Source organism: Homalodisca vitripennis, chromosome 8 (assembly GCF_021130785.1).
Source record: "Homalodisca vitripennis isolate AUS2020 chromosome 8, UT_GWSS_2.1, whole genome shotgun sequence".
Taxonomy (NCBI): domain Eukaryota; kingdom Metazoa; phylum Arthropoda; class Insecta; order Hemiptera; family Cicadellidae; genus Homalodisca; species Homalodisca vitripennis.
Genome location: NC_060214.1, coordinates 29,254,501 through 29,281,192, shown reverse-complemented (window position 1 = coordinate 29,281,192; position 26,692 = coordinate 29,254,501). Strand labels below are relative to the sequence as shown.

The following is a 26,692-nucleotide window of genomic DNA, read 5'->3' as shown; positions in this document are numbered from 1 at the left end:
TATTATCATACCAAATAATGTTTCTATTAAATGTGCAATCATTTGTATACAAATAAATTCTTTACTGGCGGCTCATAAAGCATTGAATAAATTTTTACGCTCATGAGGTACCGCATCTTAAATTATCATTTTGAATAAGGAAGAAAGGTTTACAGCCATACTGGAAAATGGCGGCAGTTTTTATAAGTTGGAGATATACATTTTAAATGTCTGTAAATCTAGGAGTGGTTCCCCATTTAAATTTGATATAGGTACAATTATAGTGAGTTCATTATTTGGAATTTTAAAACTAAACAGCTATATGCTACTCTCCGGGCGCCTGTATGAGTGCAAAACATAATATTTTCTTACAATATATTTAATTTTCTTACTTTTACATTTTGGTGGTCCTTACATTCAACCAATAATGATCATTATTTATAAGACCTTCAGTCAGTAAATGGTAACCCTGTTACTCGAGAAAACCGGCAACGTCGGAAAACCCCAAATCCATTATCAACTAATATAAGGTACAACCAGTTACCTTATCAGTTTAGACCAACAATTCTTTGTGGTCTAGTCCCTGCGTGTCACTGTAGTCCTTGTGTCTAGTTAAGTGCCACATGTTAGCTCTATTGAACTTTATAGAGCAAGTGGCTTGTAAATGATATCCCTGCAAAGTATTTGAATATAAGTTCATGGTCGGTGTATTGGATAACTTTGGTATAGAGGTGTGCCAGGCAGTTCCGGAACTGGAACCGTTCCGACCTTAACGTTCCAGGCTCGGAACTAGTTCCGTGAGATAGTTCCAGTTCCAGGCGTTTTAGTCCGACATTGCTTGTCTACCTATTTAAGTTTCTGGTGATTTAGTTCCGGTACAATATAATACTACGTTCTGATATTTGAATTTTAGAAGCAAAGTCTATCTGCTTAAGTTGTTTTCGTACATTATAGATACACAGTTTTATAACAATCTAACTTTGTGAATGTGAATTCCCAAATATCAATTTAAATTCTAAATTCACTCATCCACCTATAATGTCAGTGTAGTAAACAATTTTACTCAAACAACAACAAACACAGTAAGAAATATTTCTGAAATTAATTGAAATTCACATATTGTAAAATAATGATATAAAATACCGTACAATGAATGAAATTGAAACATAATTATATATTTATAAGGTTGGCCTACCTTGAAGCATTAAATAAATAGATAATAGTTAAAAGAAATTCCATTATTTAAACACTAAAACTTTACTACTCAATTACTACTGTTGATCCCAAGTTAAAACAGTTACTTTAAAATTAAAGAAATATATTTCTTCGCATTACTTGTATAATAACGGAAATTTTACACTTTTCATCGTTTTCATCGATTTATTGCTAGAGAGAAAAACTAGAGCTGTGCGAAAATGTAATTTGGTAAAGTCCATTCGTTAAGTTTACGGACACTAAAGTTGTTAACGTATAAATTAATAATGATTTGAATATATCAATAGAAAATTAAGTACAGGTTGCCACATGAACATATTGTGGTTGCCTGGAATCCAGAGCGGAAATAGAACATTTACTAGCCTAATCGTTCCGCTTAACAGGTCCATAACGCGCGGAACTTATAGTCACGTAACCTGTTCCGTCGGAACATGGAGTTCCGAAGAAGTGAACTGTTCCAGGTCCGTTCCGGTTCCGCAACGTTCCGATGGAACTGTTCCAGTTCTTTGGCATATCTCTACTTTGGTATAATCCAGATGAATAAACATCCCTGACGCTGAACAAAAATAGTTCCTGTGTCTTACTTTGTGTGTTTGTGTAATTCATCAATAACACTTTCTTAATGGTGTTCCATGGATGCACATTATCTTAACTTTTCTTAGACTGAGGCAATATTTTTTACAAAAATGCGACAGATTGATTTGTGATTTTTCCAGATGTAATCATTATTTCTCCAGTTAGTCTTTTCGATTAACTTAATAACTAAGAACACACTATCCAATACTTAAAACTTTTATTTTTGTGAGGCCTTTCGATAGCAAGGCTATCTTCGTCAGACACATCACAAAAGTAAATACAAAAAATAAATTTGTTTTTAATAATAAATATTAAAAATAAATTAACTTTTCCAGTAAATTCCAGACCTTGACTATCACTAGAAAGTTAAACAGGTAACTTTAAGACAATTCATAAAAACTAAATTCTACTTCAGTCGAAAATTATTTATTTAACTCGTTGCCTCTTGAGATAAAAAACAGATTTAGGTGTATTATTATTTAGGACAAAATTTTATTGCTTCTGTACCAAGTCGGGAAGCCTTTATAAAGTTTTCTAAGCTTTCGAGTTGATATAAATATTAGCTTGCTAGTACAAATGTTATTATTTATATTTTATGTCTTTGAGATACATAAAGACTGTAATGTTGTATAGTGTAAAATAAAAACGTTAAACATTATTTAAAAGATCACGATATTCCCTTACTTTGATTGCGTTCATACAGTACAATTTTGGCGAACACTTGACTACAATATGATATGAAATCAATAGGCTATCAACAAATTATTGCTTAACTTCTGATATTTAAAAGTGAATTCATTTACTTTTATAGATAGGTCAACTACGAGGCAAACACGATTTGAATAAATGTCTTTGACCATTTTATGAGTTGACCGGTAAACGTTCGTTGCCAGCTCGCCCGAATCGCGGGAAACGTGGCTGTATCGTATTTTTTGTCAGTCTTACGAGTTTGATGGATTCGCCAATCCGAAAAATTACTACAGTAGGGGTCACGAAAGTGTCTGGCACGGCCGACACAGACCGTTGTCACAGTGTTGAACTGTACAAACATAAAACTAAGTAGTAGTAGCTCACTCCTCATTGGCTGATCCAAAGTCACGCGATAATAGGCTCCTCCCTCAACTGCACTTTTTCGTGGCCCCTACTGTAATTTTGAGTTGTGTTGTAAACTGCCTACCTGATATTATAGTTGCAATATCAAAACGGAAAATGAAACTGAACTGTAAGATATGGTTCGACTACGAATATATATTTTCAGTTTAATGCAAGTTAAAATATATCTTGAATGTTTGTATGAATCGGTGGGGGGGGGGGTTACAACCCCCAAATCCCCCTCTCTGATCATTGTTCAAAGGTTTTTGTTCTAAGTATGATATTAAATTTGTTCACTAATGCTAATGGCTTGCTGTTGTATTTAACATTATTGCGCCATAGAAACAATAGAACTTTCTTAGCGTAGAAATGTTTTTAATTTTGTTTATCGAACAAGACATTAACCTCTAATGGTGTTTTGAGGGTTAATATTTTTGGACCTTTTCCTCCTCTTTTATGTGCATACTATGTCTGATGTTGAAATTCCCGCAAGTACTACTATCTTACTAATTTTATGCTGGATTATAAAATTAGGTTACATTATGGTCAGTTTAACTACTTGTAAATATATCTAAATATTTTTTTTATATTTGTTGATGTTGTTTAGTTTTTAAATATTTATGATTTGAATCAACAAAAAAAACTTGAAAAATAAATGTATCGATACATAAATAATAGGCCTAGGCGTGCAAAAGAGAAAATATCTCTTGCAGCTTAGTCGAAAAACGTTAAATTTCACCAATAGCTTGAGATACAAAGCTGCTGGAGATACATTAGAGTAACGTGGGGCAAGAGTGCGCACGGGGCAAAAGTTCGCATTGAGGGTATTTTAGTTTTTAGAGATGAACAGTTGGTATCACTGACCGTCCATTTTATTCCATCTGCCTAGTAGTGTCAGTCACGTGAAGTTTCGTTGATCTCTGCCTTTTACCTAGGATAATATGAGGTAAGTTTACTTTTTAACCTATTCTGGTGTAAATATTGAGAATCGTAGAATCGTGTTTTCATATATCACATAGTAAATAGGGAGGTTGTGTTAGGCATAGTTTTCAACGGCATTTTGTCTAGTTTTCAAAGATATGCTTGAATAGTTTGCAGTCTGCTCACCGACAGCAGCAGCATGCAGGGAACGTAAAATGTACAATTGGGGTAAAAGTTCGCAATGCACAGTGGGGCAAAAGTCCGCGTGCGTACTCTTACCCCATGCATTTTACAACAATTATTTTAATGTTTTTAGTTCATTTTAAACAAATATAATGATGTTTTTACTTTAAAAACAGGTAAAATAGTTCATGTAAATTTGTCACTGAAAAACTTTTATTGAATACTGGTGTATAAAAATTAATACCTATTAAAAATAATCATTTCAGTTGTCGACCTAATATCATGGTTGATTATAGTATTGTTAGCAATATTTTTTATTTATTTCACTAATACTTATGTTTCTCTTTTTTTTAGGAATTATAAGAGAAAAACGGAACGAAAACCATGCACTCCAGAAATGCTAGAATCAGCCAAACAAATGCTCGAGGCTGGACAGTCAAAAACGTAGTATAGCTCGTGATTTGGGAATAACGGAAGGAGCATTGAGAAAGAGACTAAAAATGGTAAAACCATATCACGTTTAGTCTATGTTTAAAAAACTGCTAATTAAGTATTTTAACGCTTAAAAAAAGGAATCACTTAATTAGCTACTATTAGGGCAATAAAGGTCCCTGAATTTTTGCTGTTAACTTGATTTCGTTTTTCAACTATTTTTTTGTACTAAACAAATTTTTAAGATCTCGTTTGATGTTTCAGGGAGCTGGAGTTACCAAGCTCGGGCGGTTTGTCTCAGTATTCACAAGTGCAGAAGAAACACAACTGAAAGAACACGTCATCGATTTGGACTCCCATTTTTATGGTTTTGACATTCAAGGATTTTCAAGGACTCAAGTTAGTAATCCCTTTGATAAAGACACTAAAATGGCTGGAAAAGAGTGGGCCTTAAGTTTTTTAAAAAAACACAAGTTATCTCTTCGTGTACCTAAAAAAAACAAGTCTTGTCACGAATCATGGGCTTCAACAAACCTCAAGTTGACTTATTCTTTCAAAATCTAGAAGAATTGATGACAAAAACATAAGTTCCCCACCCCTTCAAAATGTTCAACATGACGAGTCGGGAATTTCTACTGTGCCAAACAGAGCCCCAAGGGTGGTATCAGTTCAAGGTAAAAAAGCTGTCGGAAAAGTTTATATGGCGGAAAGGGGTCAGTTGACAACAGTAATTTGTGCAATGAGTGCGAGTGGTAATTTCATTCCACCTGCTATCGTTTTTTGCCAGGAAAAGACTGAAACAAGAATTGTTAAATGGTGCTCCTACAGAAGCTGTCATGTTTTGTTCAGATTCAGGCTATAGCAACTCAGAAATATTCCTAGAATGGCTAAAGCACTTCCAAACACACACATTCATTCTTCTAAGGACAACCCGGTGCTCTTGGTAATGGATAACCATGCATCTCACATCAGCATTAACGCTGTAAACTTTTGCAGGGACCATGAAATTTACTTATTAACAATTCCCCCACATAGTAGCCACAAGCTACAACCTCTGGACAAATGTTTTTTTCAAACCTTTAAAGGACTTCTTTGCTCAAATGTGCGGACCAATGGATGGTGAACAATCCAGGTCGTGTTGTAACTCAATTTCAAATATCAGAACTGTTTGGGTGAAGCATACCCAAAAGCTGCTACAATGGGTAGAGGAATCAATGGCTTTAAAGAATGCGGGATTTATCCGATCAATAAATACATATTCAGTGAAGAGGACTTCCTTCCAAGCTCAGTAACCGATCAAGGTTTTCCAGTTGAACCAATTATAGAGGACAATATGCAAACTCTTCAGACACCAGCACAAAACGGAGGTGAGACACCCACAACAACAATGCCGAACACAGCGACTTCGTCAGCTCAATCAACAGGAAAAATTATTCAGACACCAGCACATGACGGAGGTGAGACACCCACAAAACCCAATGCCGAACAACACCATCTTCGTCAGCTCAATCAACAAGAAAAACATGGGTTTCTCCAGCAGACATTAAGCCGCTCCCTAAGAGAGCCCATAAGCAAAAGAGATAAAACAAAAAACAAAAGTCCGAGATATTAAACGAGCTCACCATTTAAGTTGAAGCTTCAAGAAAAAGAAAATGAAAAGAACGAAGCGGGAAGAGAAACGCTTGAAAAAAGTAGATAATAAGAAAAATCCAGCAAAAAAGCTGTTCCCTTCTGACTCCGCTACCAAATCAAAAGTAAAATAGGCCTACTGGATCATCACAGAATAAGGACCAAGCAGGCTCATCAAAAGAGAAAATTATTTGTCCAGCCTGTGAGGAAGAATATACTGACCCACCAGAAGAAGACTGGCTCCAGTGTTCTTTGTGTAAAGAATGGTGCATGAAGATTGCTCAAACTATGAAGGTGTAGGAGGTTTTGTGTGCGATTATTGTTGACTTCCATTGTGACACTTTACCATTCTAAGTATCATTTTGTCAAATGGTTTGTTTGTAGATTGATAAAAAATAAAAAAATTTCAACCAAAAAAGTGCGAACTTCTACCCCACTACCTGCGAACTTTTGCCCCACCTATGGGGCATAAGTTCGTTTTTGCAATGTTTTTGTAATTTGATGCTTATTGCAAAAAATATATTTTAAAAGTAAATTTTATTAATGTTGATCGAAAACTATGTAAATGTTGCTATTATTTTAATTTTTTATTTCTTTTTAAAGAATTCCTTTTATAGCTAAGCTTTGCTTCAAGCTTAGGTGCGCACTCTTGCCCCACTCTACTCTAGTAGTGTAAAATATTAATTCGCACAATGCTGATATTTACTAAGTACCACGTTAAAATGATAAATGAATGGACTCGTATATTTTGCATACAAATATGTTTACGATTTTCTTGTTATGATTACCTCCATAAGACCAATTCAAACAATTTTGCCCGGCACAATCCCTTGGACTGACGTGCACCACCATTGAACTCGATGTTGCACATGTTCTTTATTACTACTTTCTTTTCGTTATTTTTGTATACCTTCCCCACCTGACGAAGAGGATAGGTTCCAACCCTCGAAACGTTCTGTTATACCTTTTATAACCTATAACGGTGGCAAAGGTCCCTGTAATCCTTTCTATAGGTTAGTTGAATATAGGTCTATAGGTTTCTCCTAATATCGTGTGGACAAATACACAAAATTTATTTTTTCCAGCTCTTCGTGACTTTGCTAACGCTCAACAACAAATGAGCTCAGGATTCTAAATAACTTTTCCATTTTGCTCTACAATGCATAATTATTACTCTTTGTTTACATTTTTGTCGTCCACCACCTTGAAACCTTAAGAGATATAAAATAATGTACAAGAATACAACAATTTCTTACTATTTTTACGCCCAATATAAAGATAAACAAACTGAATTAGTGTAAATTTAATGAATATTGCAGGTGTTTACACCTAATCATATAAATAATTGTAAACGTTATACAGCTGAAGTAACACGGCTTGGTGTGGTAGGGCGGTCATGTTTATCTTCTGACGGCATCATGAAAGACTTGGCCATCTGCCAAGCCCGATTCTGTCTGCGCTGATTAATTTCCAATGGTCGCCTCAGTTACAGAAATGCTCATGTCCAAGACTGGCCAACTTTCGTATATCTGTCAATGCCATCTTATTCTAATTATAACTAAATAATATTAGAATAAGTAATCGAAGTAAAGTATCTGACAATACCTAAAAACCATGGGCCCTAATAGAAATAGTTAAGAAAGTAATCGTTTAGATTTATTAAACCAGATTATTAAATATAGGTCGTCAAAATACGTTAAAGATATCCTTTCAAAATAAAATTCGACCTGTAGTTAAATAAACACCATACTTTTAGAATACGTATTAACGCAATAAACCAGAATTAACCTTCGAATAATAAAGAATTGTAGGCTAGCAAATAACTTATATCCAGTTCCCCTAATTTAACAAAACGAAACAATCCTTTTATCCAATTGATAAAACTGCAAAGAAACCGTTATGTCCAGCTCATCTACCTCAATGTATTAAAGAAATGATAAAGGATGATTACTAAAAATCGTGTGGACAACCAATAGCGGAACGATACATTGTTATTTGATATATAGTTTTTTAATTTATAATTATATTACAATAATTGACCAGTTACAATATTATTTTATGGAAAATAGTAAATTGTACATAAATATTTCACGTTAGCTTGGATTTAATAGTTTCAAATGTTGTTGATTAATTTGGATGTTTTAACATTATTCTCTCTAAGGGATCGATAGTCTATAAAAATGATTTATTCGATAATACATGTTCGTGCATCCAACCGCCGCGAACTGTCTACAACCGGACAGCTATTTTATTATTGGGCCAGCTGCGGCCGGTCGAGTGACCTTGACAGTCAGCTGACCTGATCACTTTCGACTTAATCAAGTAGCCCGCCCACTTGTTAGTAACAGGTCTACTGGCAAAGTCCTGCTAAACCTGGATTATCGTCCAACAATCAAACACGCATACTCGTATTTCAAAAATTTTTTCAGACATTATGCACTGTAATGGTCGTTTTAAAGGAGCATTCAACACAATTTTTAATTATGTATACGGTTGTGTTGTTGTGCCGACGAAGAAATAAGTATAAAGATTCGTTGCACAAAAAACCGCATTATAGTATAACTTTTAAGCTGGGTTACAAATTCACAATGAGATAGTTTGAAGACAGCAGTAAAGAGCTCGATTTAGTTTTCCATTGGTGGTTGGTAAAATAGAAGAAGTTATGTGGCCTAGCTGAGGTATAACTTCAGAAAAGCAGATCGTTTACAATTGGTTATATATTATGCCGGGACCACCACACCAAACCAACAAAACAAAAACTCCAACAAATCAGCAAACACAACAAAACTGCAAGTTTTCGAAAACAGAACTAATTGTCAACTGCTGTCCACATTATGAAAACAAAAATCAGTCAACTTTGTGATCCCGATAGAAAATGGTGGCGAGCTCGAAATTTGGAATTACAAAGGAACAATGAATTATTTTTTATTATGGCAGCTGGTTTTCTATTCCTAAACCAAAAAAAGAAAAAAAAAACGTTTTTGGGTTAGGCCGAGCTTGAAGAACCGACAAAAAAACTATGTTGAGGAACTATTGGAAGATTTAAGAAAAGACGATAGAGGTATTAGTGGAGAAATGCGATGCAGCTTCAAAAACTTTTTAAGAATGACCAGTACTGATCTTGAAAATCTAATAGAAATCATTGGACCCTCGATACAGAAGAAAAATACAAATTTTCGAAATGCCATTAGTGTAACAGAACGTTTAGTGATTACTTTAAGATTTTTGGCAACTGGGGAGTATTACCAGAGTCTGATGTATCTTTTCAAAGTATCCAAACAGGCAATATCAGTAATAATTCCAGAAACCTGCGATGCTCTCATAAGTGCCCTAAATACATATGTCAAGGTAAAATTTAACATTATTAATATGTAGCTGTTAAAAAAATAAACTGATTTTTTTAAAATAACTTTTATTTGGAATGTATCTGAAAATTACATGTATGACTGAGCTGATTCATTTGTTGTTATCCGCGTAGCTGGCCAGGATTCATCAATCTGGGTGGTATGTTGATTCGATGAGCAAGACGGACTAGTCAGTTATCTCGTAGGTTTTGAAACGCTGGGTGGGTTTGAATAAGGTTGTATGCCGCCTGGATTTTGAGTAGGTTCCAACGCTAAGGGGTACTTGCGCAAGACCGAATGCTATCTGGACTCATATAATTGTGGTTGTTTGTATCTGTAAGAACTAGTGTGAACTGCAATTGGAGATCGAAAATGAAGGAACGGTGTCAATTGCTCTTGAGTTTCTGTGTTTTTTTTGGTTGGTCATATTCTCCTATTTCTGCTTTGTAGAGAAGATCATTGATCAAATGCTGCACAGTAGCTTGCGCATAAGGAGTACGAAGTTTTCGCACTTTTCTAGCAACTAGCTCACCAAATATATCAAAATCATCGGGTTGTACAGATGTTCCTTGCTGATTTTTTTTATATACTTCTTGTAGCATTCCATAAACTTCTGCATTTTGCTTCTCACTAGTGGTTAGAACTCTTTTCTTTGGTGTGGTAGATTTTGCTTTTAAGCTTTTTGGTGTTTTTTTATCAGTAATTTCCTTTTGAGCCTGCAAATCTTCGTAGCTTTCTTGTAATTCTCCCATATTACTTGTACTCTGGCTGACGCTAGCGGTATCATCGTCATTTGTTTCGGATTCTTTTGCCTCTTCATCACTGTCTGAATCATCACTTTCCTGTAAAGTAAAGAATGTATGTTATTAAAAACTGCATAAAAATATATTAAAAAAAATGTATATTAAAAAAATATATAATAAGAACTTTCAATTAAATTTAATTTGTATTTTATTTCAGACTCCTAAAAGTGAAGAGGAATGGGAAAAAGTTAGCGATGATTTCAACAAGATTTTGGCACTTTCCACATTGCATAGGCGCAATGGACGGAAAGCACATTGTAATCGAGGCACCTACATTCAGTTGGCAGTGAATTTTTTTAACTATAAAGGAACATTCAGTGTAGTTCTTTTTGCTGTTGTTTGACGCAAAATTATAATTTTCTGTATGCAAACGTTGGTTGTCAAGGACGAATCTCTGACGGAGGTGTTTTTAAAAATACGCCATTTTACAAACTATTGGTTGAAGGAAAAACTAAATTTGCCACAAAAACGTGTTCTTCTTGGAAGGGACAAAGAAAGTCCTTATGTTTTAGTCGCAGATGATGCTTTCCCCCCTTAAACCATGCATTATGAAACCATATAGCGCCATCAAGATAAGGGGTCAATAGAACGTGTCTTCAATTACCGAATTTCACGTGCTCGAAGAATAGTTTGAAAATGTGTTTGGCATTTTAGCGTCTGTGTTTCGAGTGTTTCGCAAACCAATGCTGTTTACAACCAGAAAAGGTAGAAAAAGTGACTTTGGCATGCATTTGTTTGCATAATTATCTAAGGTGTGTCTTGTCGAAAAATAAATATAATCCACCAAAAACAGCTTTGATGTAGAACATATTGATAGTGGTACACTAGAAGATGGCGCATGGAGAAAAGATCAACAAACTTTACAGTCGTTTTTTAATCTACAACAGACTGCAAGAAAATCATCTGTAGAAGCTATGGAAATAAGAAAAGAATTTGCTGAATTTTTATGTCTGAGCAAGGTCAAGTTCCATGGCAGTTAAAATTTTGTTAATCTATTGAGCAAAAGTACTGATTTTTTAGGGGAAAAATGATTTTTTAATTGATTTAATGATTTATTATTCTAATTATTAATAACTAATAACAAGTTCCATGGCAGTTAAAATTTTTGTTAATCTATTGAGCAAAAGTACTGATTTTTAAGGATAAAATGATAGAATGTATAATGAATAAATATAAGTAAATAAATAATGCATAAATATATGTAAATTTTATATCTAATAAATAAAAATAAATAAATAAATATCTACCTGTGTATTCGATAATCCGCCTATATTCCCACTTGGTCTTGGCTTGTTTTTATCTTTTAAGAAACTTAATAGTGAATAACCAAACCACTTCGAAACGAAAGTTTTACCAGCTCCGGATTTTTTTCAATAACTGATAATTTCTGTATTCTCTTTGGTACTGGGTATTGATGTTTTTTTATCTTTCTGTCTACTTCCTCTGAAGAAAACATTACACAATATTCCTATTTCCTTTAAGGCGTCTGCCTTTTTATAACGATTTTTATAATCAGGGTGTCGGGCATCCCATAACAATTTACTTTCTCTATAAAGTTCGATTAATTTACATGTATTTTCAACACTCCATTTTATTGCTTTTCCCGATGAAGTCATTTTGCACACAGCACGAGACAAACTGAACCACAAATTTTAAGTTTTGTTTTCTTCCTGTGGAAAGCGTACACACTAGACCAACAAAGTTGCCAGAAACACAAACAAAACAGCAACAGTTTGATCTTTACCGCCAGGCGACGGGAAAACAAAAAGTTGTTGAAAACACGAACAAAACAAAATTGTTGCCGAAAATGTTTCGCTTTTGTTTCAAAAATGTTGGGAAACATTGAGTTGCTGTTTTGTTTTTTCTTTTGTTGGTTTGGTGTGGACCCGGCATTAAATGTTGCCGCTACAAACTCCAGCCGTACAACTCGGCTATATAGATAGCTATGCTGCTACGTAGTGCAAACGTGGATCTAGAAGGTCTGACAGGTTGTTGTGGAGGGGGGGAGGACAAGCACAGTCAAGTTGGCACTCGGTCTGGTCTGATCTGAATTTGAACGTAGAGAGAACAATACAGTTATCAAATTGTAGATTCTTCATGCGTATCTAGAGCGTGGCCTTGACGACAGCTGGTGAGTGTCAGTGAAGAGTCGAACAGCTGATTGCAAGTCCAGCCCACGTTACGCCAGTCATGGAGCCTACCATACCACGCAAGAAGGCAAGTTATTTTCTGATTATCTTGACCTGCTTTTTGTCAAACGTTAAACTATAGATAAAGATAAAACTTTACTGAATTACTATAAAACTACTTGAGTAATGGGTGAGATGACGATTAGATAAAGAGAAAACTTTGCTAAATTAGAATAAAACTACATTACGTTATGAGAGAGAGGTAGTTATAATAATGCTGCGTGTTTATTAAAAATAGTAATTAATTAATTATTTAAACTTATTTTAAGAGCACAGATAGTGGGGGAAATATCATAAAATTAAAAAAACCACAGTTTATTTTTAATGGCAAGGTTATATAATTTAGGATGGAAGGATTTTCTTCTTCGCGTCTCTTGCACCTATAATAGAAACAACGACAAAATCAAACAGCATGGTTTTGAATTAAATACTCCCTCAAACAATGCTAGCACATGGGTTTACTTAGAGAACAAATATTATAGAGTAAGCCAAGTGAGTGGAAGTTAAGAAAGAATAACTAACTATAAGTTTTAAAACATAACATCTAATTTTCAAGTAATATTTATCCTTCATTCTTAATTAGTTCTTTTCCGACAACTAATATAATTAGGCTATTTATTCCTAAGTGCAAGCCATTTGTGTTTGCTCATACAGTGGTGGATGTAGGAGAGAGGCTATGGGGGCCATGCCTCCCCCCCAAAGATTTGGAGAAAAAGATGTATGGAAAAAATCACTCTCGTATTGTAACCGTAAAATAAATTACTTAATTTTATCAACTACACTTTAATTTTTTTATTGAAATGCAACATTTCCTGTCAGTAATAATAATAGTAAACTAAAACGTGGGTGGCCCCCTCTGAAAGTTAGGACTACATCACTGCCCTTGTGCTCTTATTCAGCAATAATTGTCAACACCAGCACAATCAGCTGGCCCTGATAAACTGACCCTGAACAAAGATAAAAATAAATTGCTAAATTGACATATTAATAAGCTATTTCAAGCTTTAATTAATTATCTTTGACCACTGAACCCTTGTGAATATATCTCACTGTCAATAAACATTCTAAATCTTAATTACAGTACTGTATTTCATTAATACATTTTTATTTCTGTCCTTGGTTAAAAAAAAACCTAACCACAAGCAGTTATTATTTAGTATTGTTTAGTGTCTGCATTCTGCCCAAAGACACTTAAAATTAATATTACGCTTAAGACTTAATGGATATCAAAATGGAACTAGTTTTAACAATTTAGAGTTAAAGAACATTAATTAAACAAATGGGAAAGTCCAAAATATATAAATAAATAAATACATTATATATATACCTGGCAAGTGAGAGATCCGGGTTCGAGTCCTGGTGGAGCAAGTACTTTTTGGGATTCAATGTTTATTGAAATTATATATACAGGGTGAGTCAGAAATATAGTAAAATATTTTAAGACGTGATTGTAGAGCTAAAAATAAGAAAAAAATGTTATATAAAGGTAGGTCCGGAAATGCTCCATTAGTGAGTAATGGCTGGTGAAAGATTTTGCTTTGTTTTCAGTTCACTTGGTGAAATTAAGTGATTCTGAGATGTTTTATTCTTACTTTTTAACTCAAATAAGGTGGATTTATAAGGAAAATCACCTGAAAAAATCAAATAAAACCACTCTAGAGGTTGTAGTGTGAACAGTTTTTTGAGAAAAAGTATGAAATTTTCCAAAAATGTAATAACAAAAACATAGTCTTAAATGTTTGATGTCCAATAACATTGTTAAATGACTAATAAACAAATTGTTATTTCTAATACCGATTGTAGAGAATTTAATTCTGAAAACAACCATAATAAGCAAAGTTAACTAAATGTGTAAAAAAGTTATGAAATTGACTCCTCACGTATTACACTACAGAGCAAACTTTTGATGTTTTATAATAAGGAACGAGTATCTGATTGGTTAAGAATCTGGTTTGGGTTATTTACTAAGTCTCTTGCTACTTTCTCTAAAAGGTAAATTTTGTATAATCCTATTGTTTTAATATAAATGAAGTTTTTCTAAGATAAATACAGTATTCCAAAATGACAAAAACATTACTCTTAAAACCATTTTTGTGTCACACATTTTTAAAGTGAACAAACTTATACAGACATACTATAAACAAAGTGAGCTAAGGCAAATGAGTTAAGGCTAATAGAACATTCTGTACATTTTAACACATTGAACATATCCTGTAACATTAGTCTGCACTTTCCAAACTCTGTATTTTATATCAGTGTGTACCATAACTCTTGAAATAAACAGTTCTAATCCTTCAATTTATGATAGATTACCAGATTATTTAAAAGCCAGCACTTCACTTGCATCTTTCAAAAACAAACTAAAAGACTTTCTTGTAAAAAACTGTTTTTACTCACTCTCTGAATTTTTGTGCCCCACCCAACATTACAAGTAAAACTATCATTAGTACTGTTTTTCAATATATTTTTAATTTGTAGTTTTACCAGATATAGCAATAACTTTAATAAGAATATTTTTAGTATTTAGTTATTTTATACATATTGAAAATTCTCGATACATGTTAATGTCAATGAGAAATAAATGATTTTGATTTGATTTTGATTGGTTCTGGTGTAGTCTAGTGATTTTACACATAACGTAGCTATGGTAGGAAAGGTTGATTCAATTGGAATCAGTAGCGTAGCCAGAAATTTTCGTTCGGGGGGGGGGGTCCGAAACCGGCGGATCCGGGGGACGTTTTTGTGTGTTATTTTGCCAATGAGTTCACTGGTAAAAGGTAAATACCAAAAATATGGGCTTTAGTAACTACGCCTTATAGAAAGTGGAAAGATGTAATAGCAAATTAAACTCTCACAGCAACTCTAGTAACCACAAAATTCTCTTGTATAGCTACAGAAACTTTACGAAGTTCGATTCTGGCCGAGTAGAAGGCACCAAAGTGATGTTGGATTCACTGGATAAGAAAGAAAAGGAACCAAAAACAGAGCTTCACTCAAGCGTATAATTGACTCAACTATATTCTGTGGAAAAAATGAAATACCCCTTCGGGGACATTGGGCCACTGAGGGCCGAAAACCATTTAGAAAAGGAGGGAAATTTTCGAGCGTTGCTCGGGTACAGATCAAACTAACGGTCGGAAAATGCACCGGAAAAACAAAATAAAAAATTAGAAGTTCGGCCACTTTGGATTTCACTAATTGAGGTATTTATGAATGAGTTATAATGACGATTTTTTGGTATCATTACACTGTAGACGAGTATATAATTAACGGAAAAAAATCACTTTTTGTCGGAAATAAAATACCACCTGAAAAACTCTAATGATTAGAACTTCAACTACTTCGGACTTCGGTTCTTGAGGTAAACGTGGTATTTTTGATTGAGTTAGAACGACGATTTTGTTATCATTAAACTGTACTCGACTACCTATATAATTATCGAGAAAAAAATCACTTCCGGTCGGTAAATACCGAAGAAAAGCTCTCTACTGATTCGTTTTGAACGATTTTGGATTTCACTGGTTGAGTGGTTTGAGGTAAAAGTAGTACTTATAATTATGTTAGGACATTGATTTTAGAGATTAATTAAGCGCCGACTAATAAATATATAATTATCGAGAAAGAAACCAAAAATAATCACTTCGATCGGAATATACTAAGGAAAATGAAATAACACCTCAGTCAGTGAAATCCAAAGTAATCGGAACTTCTTATCAGTAGAGTTTTTCCGGTGTATTATCCGACTGGAAGTGATTTTTTTTTCAATTTTTCTTCTATAATGATATATAGAGTAGTAGTCGGCGTTCAATTGATACATAAAATCAATGTTCTAAAATAATTCTAAGTACCACTTTTATCTCAACGACTCAACCAGTGAAATCCAAAATCGTCAAAATCTGAATCAGTAGAGCTTTTCCTTGGTATTTTCCGACTGGAAGTAATAATAATAATAAAATAATACTTTTTATTGTGTCAACAATTATAAAAATTGCATACAATCGTCAAATTAAATTATTTAGAAATATGTATCTATTTAAAATTGCCCCCATTCAAACCCGTTCAATACACAGTCCACACTCATTCCTAAGACTCAGCCATACGTTTTAAAAATCTTCTAAATTTTACCACCAGAAATAGAGGATGATCCAATTACTTTAAATTTCATCCCAGCGGCTCATCATAAACTCTTGCACTGAATAGAACACCCTCGACACCAAAAAGTGTCTCAATCGAGCTTTAAATTTTGTTGGTTCATTCAAATTTTTTGCATTTCATCAGGGAGCTTGTTGATCAGCTTAACACCAACCTCAGATGGCAAACGTTTGAATGCGGCTGTTCTGTGCGGATGTAACCGAAGGTTGTCCCTGCCTTTTGTCCCGTATTGATGGACGTCCCTGCCCCGGACCAACTCGCACTTAAATCGGCAGTACAGGGCAACATCGAGGATGTAGAGACTGGGCAAATTTAGCAATCCAAGCTCCCTAAAGGCATCTCTGCATGAATTTCGGGATTTCAATTTTGAAATGATGCGGACAACTTTCTTTTGACTTCTAAATACTCGCTCAAATTTGTATTTAGAACAGCTGCCCCATAGCCTCAACTCGTACGTTAGATGGGGGTGTACAAGGCCGAAGTAAGCCATTTTTAGTACATCCCGGGAGCAAAATTTTGACCGTAGAGCATAAATGCCTGGAGAAACCTTTGAGCAGGTACTTTCAATGTGATCGTCCCAAGTCAGACTTCGTTCAAGGTACATTCCGAGGAACTTGGTGGAATAAGTTCCTCTATCAGGACATCGTCCGCCATCACAGCAGCGCCATCCTCAATCTCTCATTGCCGCAAACAGAAATTAGTGCATTTGATTTGGAATTGTTGGTCCTCAGATTTAATTTAGAAAAAAACTGAATACATGAATTCTAAAAAGGAAAATGATTTCTAATTCATGTTTTGTTGGAGCTTTTAATGCAGAGCGTTGTATCGTCAGCATACTAGACCATTTTCCCTCTCAGGAGCGATGAGTTCAGCCTGCGGACGTACACAAGGAACAAGACTGGTCTAAGTATAGATCCCTGTGGGACTCCATAGGAAAAAAGTCGCTAATTTTAAAGTGATTTAATTGTTTTTTCTCGATAATTATATATGTATTAGTCGGCGTTGAATTAATACCTAAAATCACCGTCCTAACATAATCCTAAGTACCACTTTTACCTCAACCACTCAACCAATGAAATCCAAAATCGTCAAAACTTGAATCTGTAGAGAGCTTTTCTTCGGTATTTACCGACCGGAAGTGATTTTCTTTCTCGATAATTATATAGGTACAGTGTAACAGTTTAATGATAACAAAAAATCGTCGTCCTAAACTCAATCGAAAACACCACGTTTTACCTCAATCACTGAAGTCCAAATTAGTTGAAGTTTATAATCAGTAGAGTTTTTCGAGTGTATTTTCCGACCGAAAATGATTTTTTTTCGATAATTATATACACTTTTACAGTTTAATGACACCTAAAATCAACGTCGTAACTTAATTCTAAGCAGTCATTTTACGTCCCCAATACGAATTTGAACGAAGTGGTCGCTAATTTAAACTGTTCGCCGTGTTACGGTCCAGGTATACTTTGCGACGTCACGTGACCCGCGCCCTATATAAATACCGTGATTACACTACACTATTCCGAAAGGCCGAGCCCAAAAGTATCGTTTGATACTTTATGATTTAAACGTAAGGACAATTATATTTTTAACAACGGTCACTTCAATCAATTTAATGTTTGTAGACAAGATTAATGATCACTGTCCTTTTTTCTCCTGCTCCATGCTTTATTTTTTAATATGTCTTAAAAATTTCGGGGGGGGTCCGGACCCCCTGGACCCCCCCCTTCGCTACGCCACTGATTGGAATTGTTGAATTTAGCTCCAGTTCACCTACTTGTATTGTAGCGTCTGGTATCTGACAGAATGAAAGGAAGTTAAACTGGAGCTAAATTCAAATTCAAATTGAATCAACCCTTCCTACCGTAGCTACGTTGAGTGTAGAAAACTTGGTTGCTCCACGGCGTTAAACATTGTAGTGCACTCAATTGTGCACCTGATGAGACAGACTCCCATTTCACCTATTTGTAGGTGTCTAATTTTGAGCTTCTAACATCTTCGCCAAGTTTTTGGATTTCTTCAGACGAACAAGACTACAGATTCCAGGAGTCAAGTCTGAGACAGCGTCAGATACCAGACACTGCAATGAAAGGAAGGTGAACTGGAGCTTATTCAAAATTCAAACTAGTGATTTTATCTTCGGATGTAGTTATTGATATTATATTCTTTATTTGTGTAGCTTTGTATTCTGAGAGATTCAACACTGGGTATCTGGTAATGTAATTTCTGGTTGCGTAATAAGCAGTTTTTTAATCTTTGACTACACTCAACCAGAAAAAATCTATACTGTGAATAGTATGTATATTATCATATGACATACAAAAATGTACAATGAACAGATTTAGATATTTTTAAAGTGTTTTTTACTTTCAGATACAACTGCATTTGCACCTGGACGGGTCAGTTCGGCCCTCAACTGCTTGGGAGTTGGCACAGTTGGTATTATTTGATTGATAATATCTAGACATGTTTTATTGACAGTTTCTATTGATCAATATAAACATTTTACCAACATTAAAAAAAAACTCAGTAAAATTAGTAATGCTATGGGTATTTTTAATATTTTTTTTGAAAAATGTCATTGTATTATGAATTAACCAAAACATAGCTAGAGGTATTTATACAATAATATTTTAGTAATAGTAGGAATTTAGTAATCTTCCTAATAGACAAAAATAAAACTCCTTATTGCCAAATAGTACATGGTATTAGAATGCTTCAGATTTTGAATACTTCAAGTTAATTTGTTAAAATTTGAGAGTTGTAAATGAAACCCTTTGTTGAATAATGATTCATTAGTATTTCACCCACCACCAGCTTAACATTCACAATAATTAATAATATATTACTTAGTAAGAATCTGAGTGGTAATTTAATCAATTATATCATTTCAAAAAATTCAATAGTTGCAAATATTTTAAAGCTAAACAAGATATAGTGAATTGTGTTATTTATGTAAGCTTAAGAGGACTATTGAATTCAAGGACAGAGTAAGTTTAGGAATTAAGAAATGAATTCTCTGTGTAGAGAGATGCTTCCTGCAATCATTCAGATAGTGCCTTCCTGAAATGTTGGGATGGCTTTTCTCTTAAGTGATCCTGAAAGTTATTGAAGAATAGAGCTTCATTGTGTCACGGTTTTCTACCAAAGAGGCTTAAGCGGCGGTGTGGCAAACTAAAGTTTAAAGCGTTCTATGTGTTTTAATTTGTGTATATGAATGTGTTTGGGTTGTCCTGAGATAATTGTTAGCAGGATTGGTTTTTTGGCCTCTAGTTTGAAAGTCTCTTGGTAGCTTTCTTGAAATGAAGTCCTGCCGGTGATACAAAACTGCTCTTTTTTGTTCAATGAGAATAAGGTATGTGCTGCTGGTGCCTCCCCATACTTCTAAGACGTATTTCAGATATGACTCAAATAAAGCAATGTAGGCAGTCTTAACTATTTTTGTGCTACTTATATATTTTATTTTGTACATTACCGTACGTAAGTTCCAGAACTCAGTTTTTTGAATAATTGGTCAACATGGGGTTTTGCATCTTAAGTTTAGGTTGAGTAAACATAAACATGTGGCACCTAATTTTAATGATTTTGGAAAAGAACAATTGTGAAAATTAGAGGCCTTGAAAGTTGACACCTTCCAACATAGCGTACAATTATTGAAGTTAGAAAATTACCTTTGTTCAAACAATATCCATTAAGAAAAAAATGGCCAGAATGGATTGGTTTTTTAATGGATTTCCTTTGGTTTTATCTTACCAAGAACTTTAATTTGTTGAGGTATCACTCATTTCATTTAAAATTTTTGAGCTACCCACCCCTTCCCACAGTGGGGTACTTTAGAAATCCTTTCAAAAACTTCCTCCGATAATCTTTACACCCATTATGTAGAATAAGATATAACCTCAAAACTATACATGTAGTGGCACTGATTCTATAGATCTCTTAGAATTTACTATGGGCATAGGAAGTATAAATATTCGAATTCTTCAGTGAATAGCATGAAACAAACTAAGTTCCTTTAGCTTTTCCTGTTCTAATTTTATGCATTTTAAGAATAGTTCCTTTCTTATTGTTGGTAATACAAGGTAAATTATCAATATGTGTAAACAAAAGGTTTTAATAGTAAAGTGTATTGTTTGTTTTGTGATTTCTCAATATCTTTTAATTTTTTCAGAGAAAAAGGGATCAAAATCCCAGGCGTAACAAACTTTGAAGAGTTTTAAGAAAGCTTGCATAGTGTCAAATCCAAGCAACCTGTGGGGATTTCTGCAGCATTTTGGAGTATTTTGGCCTGCTTTTTGGTAGGTAAAATAAAAAGTACAAGTTGTTTTGTTTTTGAGATTATCTGAAAAATTCTATGTATTTGCAATAATTTATATAAGTTTTTCTTGGGGTGGGGGGGGGGGGGGGTGGGGGGGGGGGGGGGTGGGGGGGGGGGGGGGTGGGGGGGGGGGGGGGTGGGGGGGGGGGGGGGTGGGGGGGGGGGGGGAACCTAGTTGGCACGCGTAGTAATCTTTTCTCTCTTGAAATTTGTAGCCTACTGTCCGCCTACCTTGCTTGCTCGCGACATCTATTTAAATTTAGGCTAAATTTGTAAATAGTAAAATTAATTACCTGTGACAATTTTTTCTTTGCCAGATTGAAATAGATAAGTTGTGGTGATGTCTTTTTGACAAGACCGCGTTTTCGTGATTGTAAGTTGTCACGATAAATAACTAATCCCGTTGTGATTTTGTTTTAAGCGAGTTCTTTCTTTCCAAGATTTTGAGTACTTCGAGTTCAAGTTCTTTCTCTCTGAGAATTCAACTTTGAGTTCTTTTTGAAAATTCAACTTTGAGTACGCCTATTTCGAGCTCGAATCTTACTTCTAGTAGATAGCATTCTTCTCCCATTCTACTTTGATTCCTTCTTCCTTTTTGCTATTAGAACTATAATGTCGAGCCAAGAATTCTGACGCCGTGGTATGTGAGGCGTCGCTAACTTTTAAGGGAGGTAAAATTTTGAAGTTTCATAAGTGATTAATTTTCGTAGGCAATATTTTTAAGAACATTGGAACCACTAGGCCCACCGCCGGATAATATTTCAAGTTTATTTTTACTCTATTTTGGCAGTAACGCGGCAACATAGTTGTTGTGATTCCTGACTTACGTGTGTCACAACGCTTTGTTATGATTTATTTTAATCTAGTTTTGTAATTATGTATTAGGTTAGTTATTTACCTGAAGAAGATCTGATTGCAGATCTTGAAACGAAGTGTTACTGATTTCTTGTTTCACTGAATGATGGCATATGTCCGGAAAAATTATGTAGACCAAGTGTTTATATCATATGTTCGATTGGCTTTTATAAGTATGCAATTTTTAAAATATTTTAATAAAGTGAGTAACATTTTTTATCAAATTACGATTTTAACTTACATTCTTGACCGAGTGGCTAAAAAATTTGAACTACATGTGGCACTTAAGGACAAGCGGATAAGGGTAATAATGGGGGTCAGCCTTTCTTAAAATTTGTTAAGCACTTGAGATTGTGTGATGGGCATAAAGTGTTGGAAACGCGTGAGTACACTATACATAATACATACATAATACATACATAATACATAATATGTGCTATCTGTTATTGTGCGTCATGTGAATAAATAAGGGTCAGGCGTAAGAGGTTACTGTTAGTGGTTATAAACATACGTCATGGCTCATTGGTTTACATTTAACAAAATTCAGTTCAAGCAACGAAAAAAGTTATAAAAAAATATTAAGAATGTCACTTGTAAACACAAAATTGCTCGTTTAAACCAATAGTTTGTCTTCGAATTTGTAGGATTTCTGTGGTATAAAATGTAAACTACGTCTTTCTAAAAAAAAAAACTGTTTGGATTGTGTAAATAATTTATTATTATTTGTTTGCGTTCAGTATTTTCTTCCATCGGCTGACCAAGACTTCCGAAATGAATTCTCTTTACCACCTGATATTCTTTTATTTTAAGGTTGCTCATTAATTCTCACAAAATTGTTTAAAACACGTGTGTATTCCAATCATTCAAATTCATGAATCACAAGACTCGTTATACTGTTAAGCAGATTTAAGTAGACCAATCTATAGATTCTTGCTTACAAGTAAAATCGTTGGTGTCTTGCCAGATGTACAGTCAAGTACTATAAAAAAAGGAGAAAAGAATAACTCCACATCCCACAAATTCCACATAAGTTACAATTTTTTGAAAAAAATATTAAAGGGAAATTAGTTTCTTGACATACACGACTTTTTTCGAGGATGATATTCATATGAATCAAAGTTAACAAAACTTTCTGAAATTAACAAGTATTACAAATTTATTTTAAATCACGTGAATATAGAAATTTCTTCAAACAATTCAATTGTATTGTTGCTATGAACACAACAATAGTAAATATTGTGTTATACATTGCAGTGTCTCCGAAGCGTAAAATACAAAGAAGATCCTACCTATAGTTTTATACCATACTAATCCTGGTTTGGCGCTGGCTACGCTTCACGCAACTGCTGGACATCTGGCCCGCATGACAGGCTGTGTCGGTTGGCTGGGACATTCTTCAAAACGATAAGTCAAAACTATATATACCGTGTATGATTAGTCTGTGTGTAGTATGTAGCATACAGTAGATGTAGCATCTTTATATTGCTGTAGGAAGTATTGATTTGGTACTTTACAGGACTTGGATAGTATATAAATACTACTACTAATACGCATATGTGGTTGAAACAAAATGTTATTGCAATAGGGAAGATGTGTAAGGTGAACTGAGCTAAACTCAACATTCATATTGAATCAACCCTTCCTACCACAGCTACGTTAGGTGTAGCACATTTAGTTGCTCCACCGTGCTTAAATATCGTGTCAGAAACATCTTAGTGCACTCAATTGTGCACCTGATGAGGCGATGAGACTGTCACTTCAGCTCTTTATAAGTGTCTCTGACGTCGAAAGGTTCGTTTTGAGCTTCTTCGTCGCCCAATTTCTTTGGATCTCTTCAGACTAATGACTCCAGATTCCAGGAGTCAAGTCTGAGACAGTGTCAGTTACCAGACGCTGCAATAAAAGGAAGGAGAACTGGAGCTTAAACTCAACATTCAAATTGAATCTACCCCTTCCACCATAGCTACGTTAAGTGTAATGAAATGTGATATGTATAATTGTCTTCAAACATGCCTTTAATAGGGAATGGTTGTTTTGTACGACCTAATTTGGACCCGTATTCTTTGGTTCATTTTATCGAATGATTTCTAATAATACTTAAAGAAAGCTCAAAGAAAAAAAACCTACTATGGTCCCGTGCTTAGACGATTTACTTTAGGTGCGTTAAGGTACCTTTATGTGCTGAGGTCTCTAGCTAAATACTGTCCTATTCAGGTTATGATGACGGCTTATTATGGCTTGATCTATCCACATCTCATCTATGGACTAGTGCTGTGGGGTGCATGTGCAAGTAACCAATTTTTAAGAGCGTTCAAGCTTCAAAAACGAGCGATACGCACCATTGCAAAATTAAAATCAAAAGAGTCGTGCAGGCCAGTTTTCAAAAGATTGCAGCTGTTGACTCTGCCAAGTCTCTACATTTTAGAAACAACGTCATATTGTATGCTTAAATGCACCTTGACCAACGGACGGAATGTTCACTCGTACGAGACAAGAGGCAGAGAAAACTACCGAACCAGGAGACACATTACAGTAGTTCATGAACTTTTGCCCTCACAGGCAGGAGTTCATCTCATCAACAGCTTGCCAAATGAAATTAAAAATTCGCCTAAGCATAAAACATTACAATTTTAAAACTCGTTTGAAACGCTGTTTAGTGTTCAACGCTTTTTATAGCGTGAACGAGTTTATGGCATATAACTGGGAGACCGCACAATCAGAAGACTTACTCTCGAATTGAGGTGGGTAAACAATTGGCGATGAATGGAGCAGAGTGAGTGTCAAAATGTATGAATGAGAGTTCGATGTAGCCTAGCATGTGTGTCAAAATTATTAGATACTTGACGTTTGCTATAGACTACAAATGTACTTTGTCTCCGCAATAAATACTTGATTATTGACTATTGACTACTGTGACAATTTTTTACTGATTACCCACTGACTCCTGACCCTAAATGTCTAGCCAGTTTCTATACAGGCGTTTATTGTAATGATTTGTAACACTGATCCGCAGATGGTGAATCACCGAAGTTAACTTGTATATAAAGATTTGGGTATCTTAAAGGACTAACTTGGAGGACTGCCAAGCTAGCTAGTCCTACTGGATTTCTGTGCCCAGAAATAGGATCAACGGTGTCTGACCTTTTTTCGTGCATGGGGTACTGACATAATCGGATACCTATCTACATCTTGATCACTTGTCTGGAGACCGGTATGATGGAATAGATTCATAGCTATTTTGAGTTATTTGATCACTCGCCCCTAGTGGATTTCAAATGAAGGTGATGGGAAAGCAAACTGATTATCCGCATGTCAGACACATTTGTGCAATATGGGTAATCCTCAACTGTAAAGAATTGTTACCGACAAGATATTTTGAGAGACCAAAATTTGACGTAACTGTTTTAGCTAATATCTAAGTTCATATATAAATTGGAGTGATGGAAAGTCTAAGATTCTAGTTACGATAAGGGCCGCGTAATTCTAAGAACTAAGAAAACGTGTTTTCATAATAGGATTTTCTTGTTTATGTTTTACTGAGAGAAGTAAGATGTATATTACCGACGATCATTATTGACGTTTTTATCTATGTAATAAAAACGGAAGCTTCCCAATAGCCCGTGTGCTCGTACATTTTTTTAACAATTCGGTGTCTTTTCTATTCATTTTTGTTATTTTTTCATTCTGTTTGATAATGAAATTGCGAGCTGACTCATAGTTATATTTGTAGAATAGTTTCTTTTGGAATTTAAATTCTTGTTACGAAGAAGTCAATAACATAATCTGATGGACTTAACCTCTGTCGTTGTATGACGCAATTGTCCCCATTATAGTGCAGTCATTGAAGCATTATTGGTCCGAATTTTTTTACTGTGAACCGAATTGCATAAAATTTTGGAATTAGGTTCATCTTACCCTTAACTTCAAAAGTGAAAATGATTTGAACTCCGCAACCACCCTGGGGGTGGTTGCCACCCCTTCTCGGGAGTGAATTTACTTTTTTCAAAATAACCTCGGATATCGATAGAAGGCCTAATTTTATGCAAAAAATCATCTATAACGTTTTTCGAAAAATCCAATACTTTTCTAGTTATTGGCAATTGAAAATTTGCAATTTTTTCACGTTTTTTCATCGGTTTTTTGCAAATATCTCCAAAAATATACGTTTTATCGAAAATTTTATAAAGAACACACAATTGTAGCAGGTAAAACAATGAACAATTTCGTTTTTTATAAAGTATTCTAAGTGCAATATTAAGCTAGATATTAAAAATCAAAGCCGTTTTTTATTTTGTCTGAAATTTAATCGATGTGGTCAATGCCATCTAGCGGCGAGCAGATGCATTTTAGGCATTCTAATAAAAAAGGGTTTTGTAGTGCTTGAAATAAGCTTTAAAATGAGCACTATTAAAAGTCTTTTTGCACGTAAAATAAGTGAGCTGTATTGCAAATAAGAGGAGCATCTAATGTTTTTTCTTTTAAATCAATGGGTTTCATAAGTGCCATTTCCTCCAAAATTAAAACTAATCGTATTCCGCCTAGAACTAACTTTATTATGAAGAGTTTGATAGATTTTATCAGTTTGGGTGCTTCAGGATACATATTTTTCAAAAAAAGTCACGATTAAAAAATTTTAAATTAAAAAGAAAACCAACTTTTTTCATAATATCTCCAAAATGACGACATATACGTATAAAAGTGTAGGAATGAAAAATTTAGGTATTTTTTCTGACAAACAATTTGGGTTTTTTTTGTTTTTTCTGTCAAACAAAAATTGACGGAGATATGATTGTTTAAAGAGCGCGTGGCAGCGCAATCACAGCCTCTCTTAAGCACTTTAACCCTTTACTGTTTGAGAAAAAGGTTTTTTTTACTACATATTGCAATTGGATGTTGTAGCTCCCTTAATTACCTTTACAATGGTTTTTTATAAATTGTGATAGCATGAAAATTGAAGGATTTATGGTCAAAAAACTTATCATATTTTATTCTACTTAGTAA

At 34.5% G+C, this 26,692-nt stretch overlaps 1 protein-coding gene and 1 long non-coding RNA gene across 2 annotated transcripts in view; both read left to right on the top strand.

The window, feature by feature from the left end:
* LOC124367462 overlaps positions 1 to 26,692 on the top strand; it is a 38,096-nt gene that overhangs the window by 2,459 nt on the left and 8,945 nt on the right. The window lies entirely within an intron of this gene.
* LOC124367463 lies at positions 12,398 to 20,786 on the top strand. Its single transcript, XR_006922903.1, has 3 exons — positions 12,398 to 12,565; positions 18,892 to 18,953; positions 20,690 to 20,786. It is a non-coding gene; the product is annotated as an uncharacterized LOC124367463 (long non-coding RNA).